At 40.1% G+C, this 6,404-nt stretch overlaps 1 protein-coding gene across 24 annotated transcripts in view; it reads left to right on the forward strand.

Moving 5' to 3' along the window:
* The window catches only part of NRXN3 (neurexin 3), a 1,019,488-nt gene that overhangs the window by 362,472 nt on the left and 650,612 nt on the right, over nucleotides 1–6,404 (forward strand). The window lies entirely within an intron of this gene.

The raw sequence follows: 6,404 nt of genomic DNA on the forward strand, positions 1-6,404 counted from the left end.
GCTGTCAGTTCTTCGTTATGGACATTGTTGGTTTTTAAGTCTTAAAGTTTTTAAGTTTCCTTTCTTGATCTGGGACTGGTGAGCTCTGTGTGAGACATGCTGCTTGGTCCATCTTTTGATCAGTTACATCCCTCATTCATCCAGCATCACTCAAAACAGTCATAGGTGAACATAGAAAGGAAATAAAATGGATATGGTGGGAAGCAGAAGTCCTGTGAATTCTCTGCCCTTTACATAATTTGACAACATTTGATACAGCTTGGCATATTTTACATATCAGTATAAAAGCCTGGTTTTTTTTTATTGTGTCTTTATTAAAAAGAAGGTAACGATAATAAAAGTGCATTCCCCCATCCCAAAAAGTTCTGTTCTGTCTCCTCAGAGTTACACTTTCCCAGAAAATAATTAAAAAAGACAACTGGAAACAAGTCCTATAATAACAACAATGAAAAAACAATTGGGAATGAATGTGCTATTAGATTAGCCTCAATTCATTTTCTTGACAGTCTTTAAGTATTCTACTGAATGAAAAATAGCCTCTTTAAATAATGTAAATACATGAATTGAAGCTTTCTTTCGCTTTTCAGTGATGCAACTTGTTACTTCATGTGTATTCAGCAATATAACTAAAAAGGTTCCGACTCAGAGATAAAACTAACATGATAGTGTGTAATGTTAGAGCTCTTCTAATGTGTAGGCTATTCTATATGAAGATGTGTGTATGGTCCGTGAAAGCTTGTGTCAGTTTTCAAAATTCTAAGCCCCACTGGAACAAACTTCTGCATTTTTTTACCTAACAGTATCAGCGTCTTCAAAGCCCTGCTGTGGTGTTATCAGGAGAAAACCATGTAGTGGCTTTGTAGAGTATGTTGTCCAGCAGTTATCCTCTGGAACTAGCTTGTTTTTTAAAATTTCATCTGGTGTCTTTTTTTTGGCTTTGAAATTGCAAGCCAGACCATTAATATTTGCTTTTGGAATAAGAAAGTGAGAGAAGATGCATCAAACAAGTTCATATCTCTTGAAAGCAAAGGTCTATAGAAAGGTCTATCTAAAGGTCTATAGGAACTCTTGGTTTTTAGTAAAAAAAAAAAAAATTTGCATATTTGCTCTGCTTAGCTTGACCGAAGAAATGTAAAGCAATATTGAGTGTTTAGCTAGCATAAAAGCACTTGCTGTGCTATCCAGACTGGCCTAGAGGACAAATGGAATAGATGAACTTCAGCTATGACAGTAACTTCTCAAATACAGAGAAACAGCACTCTGATGATAGCCATCTCGGCCTGTATTAACTTTAAGTGGAGGAAAATTTCATAGATTCACATGGTGTGTCTGGAGAACAGCTCGTAAGAATTGCCGTTAAGCATTCTTACACAGGCAAAGATAATCTTTCACAGAGCTCTAGAGCATGTTTGTATCTATATGTGTGTCTGCATTTTCTTCTGATCTAATCAGTTGCTGGTAATAGTAAAGAAAAATGAGATTATTTTTTCACCACTGTTTCCTTTCTTGAAAATTATTGCTAGCTATTTTTTTCTCAAAAAATAAAATTAGCTGCTGAAAGATTGGTAGTGGCCTGCTTCTGTTGGGGAAGTGATGGGGAGCTGAGTATCTGCTCAGCTCTACACTATCCTCTTGTAACCCAGAGCCAGTTCTTTTACTTTTATGCCTTAGTTTCTCTCTTTGCTTAAAGAGAATTCTTTGCAACCTGCAAGGGATGTGCTAGTATTTTAATAAGAGCTGCTTTTATCACCTTTGATACTCCCACATGATAAGTACTACAGCTCGAAAACTGCCAGACTTCATCACAAAATTATTACTTTTTCTTCTGAAAAAGGTACTAATTATTTGATTCTGTTATATATTCATCTTAAGAATGAATGAGACTAAGGGGAATTTTGGATGTTTAGGGCCTCCTAGACGTAGACCCTATGTGAATATGAGGAGAGTAGATTTAGATTACCCTGAATATACTTATCATTTTTTACAGTTTACTCTTTCCAGTTTTCGTTATATCATGCTGGCAGACAATATTTTGCCTCAGGGCTTGTCAACATTGTTTGCCTGGTTGACACTGGTCACTTCTACCACTCACTGGGGTCTGTTATGCCAGACCCCAGTCACCTAGCCTAGAGGTGGACTGTTCAACTCCTACTGTCTGGCATCTAAAAGATGTAGCTAAAGATTTGACAGATGGTCTACACATATTTGGAAAGAGATGCGTTGTTGAAAGTTTAATTCAGGGACAAAATCTGTAAACAAACTCCTGTGTCAACTGAACACTATTTTTGTGTAGTTGCAGGGACTGAAGCAATGTGTATGTCAGATTTGCTAACTTTTAAGCTGGAAACTTTTGGGAGGTTGACTTTTCCCCAACGTGACTACAGGGTGCATCGGGGGAAACCTGTGAGCACTCTCCTAGAAGTGAGCACTTAACAGAAGGGTAGTTTAGACTGTTGGAACCCAGATTGAGCTCCACCTCTCCTCTGTTTAGATTTATAAAGCTGTGAGATAATTTCCTTGAAACAGGACTTTCCTTCTGTCAAAACAGCACAGTTACCTTGCTGCTGAAGAAAGAGAATTTGAGGGGGAATGACCTTACCAGAGCCATTCATTTCCAGTTGTTTACTCTAAGTCACGTCTAACTCTGTAAGGAGACTATTCATTGCCCAAATGCCGCAAACAAGAACCAAATCTTTATCTGACCTTGCCAAACTCCCATTACCAATGAGAAACAGTCATCAGCACCACCTTTGAAGACCCGAGTATGCTCGATGTCAGTGTCCCCCGAGCATCTAACCCAAGACAGATGTGTGTAAACAAAGACTGTTTTGAGTGGTGAGTTATTTAATTGTGGTTTTCTTATAAGTCATTTAATACTATTACTAAGAGCTGTCTCTTCTCTTCTTTGATCTATTCCATTTGATTACTTATTATCATTTATATATTTACTAAGGTTTTCCTCTGTTGGTTTTTTTTATTTCTTTTTTATTTCTTTTTTTTTTTTTTTTTTAACTCTTCTGTGTATTTTGGTTGTAAAGCTTTCCCATACCCCATCAGCCATGGTAAATCAAAAGATGGTATTCGACCCTTCAAAGGCCTGAAGCCTGCGGCCCGCACAGCAAACAGCCCTGAGAACAGAGCATACGGAGCAACCTGCAGGGGCTGGCATATCCCACTCACCCCCTCAACACTCAGTGTCCAAACCAAACAGGGAAGAGAGAGAGAGTCCAGCAGGCATGGGTGGGCATGGGCAGCTGGGTGCTTGCTGAGGAAGGTGGGAGGGAAAGGAAGAGCAGTAATGAATAATTCTCTGAGGAAGAGGGCAAGGAAGTTGTTTCATACCTTTCCAGTGTGAGTGCCCAAGGCACTGCAAATCTGCATGTTGACAGCACGTCTCTCAGTAGTTTGAGTGTTTGTTGTGTGAAGAATAGAAATCCAAATGTGATATATATCTCACTTCTGTTGAGAAGGACTTTGAAGAAATGGGTATGGAGTGGAAGGAGAGAGAGAGAAATTAAGTAAATCATGGCTTGGAACATGCTTGGAAATAATTTCTGATGCTGAGATGATGTACAGAAAGAGAAAGAAATGGCTGGTCTGATAGGGAGATCCACCTTCACATTTTTCCTCCCACTGATAAGTTGGAGGGTTAGTGTTACACTGACTTTTATTTAAGAATATTTCAGGTTTTTTTCTTCCTGCCCTGGCATATCTGGTCCTGGTGACTAGGATAAATATTTCCTGCTTCCTCTTATGTAAGGAAGTGTAATCATCCCTCTCGCCTATGTTTTCCTAAGATATATCCTCAAGGATGTCAGAGACACTTTTGCCCCTCCAAAATGAAAAGTATTTTTGTAATTTCTCCGTACAAATAGTGCAAATAGAAGAGAGGCAAGAAACCTCAATGTAACATGGGGTAAGAGTGTGCATGGGACTTTGTCTGGTTTCCCCACAGGAGATAACCTAGAGTGAGTCTAGAAACAGTCGGGCCCCGATTATCTCTTTTGTTCTGTTCTTGCCTTAAAGTACTCTTCCATAGCCCCTTATGGCTGCTTATCCAAAGGAACAAACATTTTGTCATCACACAGCAGAGGTGACTTTCTTTCCTGATTCAAGGATAAAATGGCCTGGAGCCTTAGCAACGTCAAATAAATATCACTATTTTCAGACACAAAGATATAAATGGTAAGAAACACAGGCCTAATTCGCAGATACTTCTGTTTGCTACTAAAGATACTTCCATTCAAACAATGAATTAGTGTTAGCTAATTGCAGTGAAGCTATTTAACCTTTTGCAAGGAGAGGGTCTTTGGCTCAGTTTCCAGGTGATATGCTCTGGAAAATGCTCCATCTGAGCACTGAAGAAGGAGTTTCTGGTTTACATCAGAAAAATAATGAAGGTAACTGCAGAAGGTCTTCCCAGCTCATCCTGTTCCCCATGCAATTACAGACTGTTTTCACTTCACTGCTGTCCTCATCCAGTTGCTGAACTGACAGATGACCGTATTTGCAGCTGTTTAGACATACTCCTCTTCAAAACTTACCTCATCAGTGGAAACTGAGAAGAGGGCTGAGTGCCCTAGATGATGATTACCAGAAGTCCTAGTACTGTGCAGGAGGAATCCCAAGAAGTTTTTTTAATTATTCCAGAATTAACCAGATGCTGCTGTTTTAGGCACAAAGACCGAACTAAACCTGCACCCCTACTGCCAGGAAAAATCTCCTCTGCTTTGGATTTGTACCGCTGTACTAGTTTAGAGGAAAATAGGTGTTTCCTCCCTTTTAAAAACTGATTTAAGAGGGAGAGAACAGCTTCGTGTATTAATGGTGGGAAATTTCTGAGTTGCTTTGGGCAAGACTCAGAATTAAGGAAATGAACAAAAACCCTGTGCGTGTTCTTTGATGGTAGTGTGGAGGGTATGGTGATGCTGGTGTAACAGTGCAAGCAGATGCACTCTCTTACCTGCCATGCAGGATCCTCACTGACCCAGCTGCATTAAATCTCGTTCAGGAGCTGGTTCCTTTGGAGTGCACCTGAGCATTTCTGCCTGGCACCCAATTGCATGGCATCACAGAGCCTTCCTGCTCACATTCTGGAGATATAATAGCACTATGTAGTTGTCAGGGCAGTCCCCTCAGTGGCCTGGTCTTTAATCCTTTGAAATAGAAGTCTTGCAGTCAGGATAACGGCTACACTGGTTTTCAGTTTGAAACATCTATCCTTTCACCTGGAATAGTGACTGAGCCTGTGGGTAAGACCCAGGACATTTTGGCATTGCTGCCAAAAAAAAAAAAAAGGCAAAACTTCTCTGCAGACATAAATAACATAACAATGGTTTTAGTCTCTAGCTTGGATGAATGTTGCTGTGGACCAGCCATGTTTCCCTTTCCAGCACACTCTTTAGCCCATAAGAAATTCCCGTGTTGTTCCAGCTGTAGCAACTCTCTTGACCTCACTTGCTTGAAATGGGACTTGGGAGTCTGTCTTGCTGTCACTCTCCATCAGGTCACAGAAGGAAGCTCCCCTGCATGTACTATAGAGCTCCCCTTACCCCACCCAACTCCTCTAAGGGATATAGCCACCACTGTATGGTGATCGTAGCAATTGCTCCAGGGCTGTTTGCTCCCACTTTTCTGTTGCGGTTGACGACACATGACAAACCTAATCGCACAAAACCAAACCCAGATTTTCTTAGGAGAAGTTCTGCTTGAAAACAGACTCTCTCTGGCTACGTTACTCCTGATTGGTGGTGTGTCCCAGTCATTACAGTGCTCATTACAGCTCTTTATTTATTATTTATAGACTCTTATTGTTTCCCCTCCTTTATTTTTTAAGAACTGCATTCAGTGTCAGCTGCTGAAATAGTTTTCCTACATTTGTATGAGTAAACATAAAATTGGTCCAGTTAAGAAGCAAACTGCATTTTATTTCTATGCCATTCTGTATAATCTCCCTTTCTGGGCCATATCTCTTTAATAATTATGACCATTTCTGCTGGTTAAAGCATTACTTGTCTAGATAGAGTGCCCACTAGCATGGTACTATTATTCATGGCCTTGGTTTCGTGAGAGAAGGTCAGCATACCCAGATATGTAATAGGACTGATACGATAGCTCTCGCCCACGTTAAACACCACAGCAATGGACGTTCACAAGTAAGTAGGCATTTATAAATGAAAGATCCTCTTATGGATCATAACCTGAGATATGCTGAGCATTAGTGTGTTAAATAAGAGAAGCAATGCTCAGAAGCCCTCTAGCTCAGGCTCTTCCTACCTCAACTTGCTTTCTCTTCAATTACCATTTCTTAGATTCTACAAACATAACTCTATTTTTCTTTCCATGTACCTCTCTTTATCCCTTCCTTACCTGAAACCTCTGAATGAAGCAGGACCAGCAAAAGT

This window comes from Neopelma chrysocephalum, unplaced genomic scaffold, assembly GCF_003984885.1.
Source record: "Neopelma chrysocephalum unplaced genomic scaffold, ASM398488v2 Primary Assembly neopelma1_24, whole genome shotgun sequence".
NCBI classification, from domain to species: domain Eukaryota; kingdom Metazoa; phylum Chordata; class Aves; order Passeriformes; family Pipridae; genus Neopelma; species Neopelma chrysocephalum.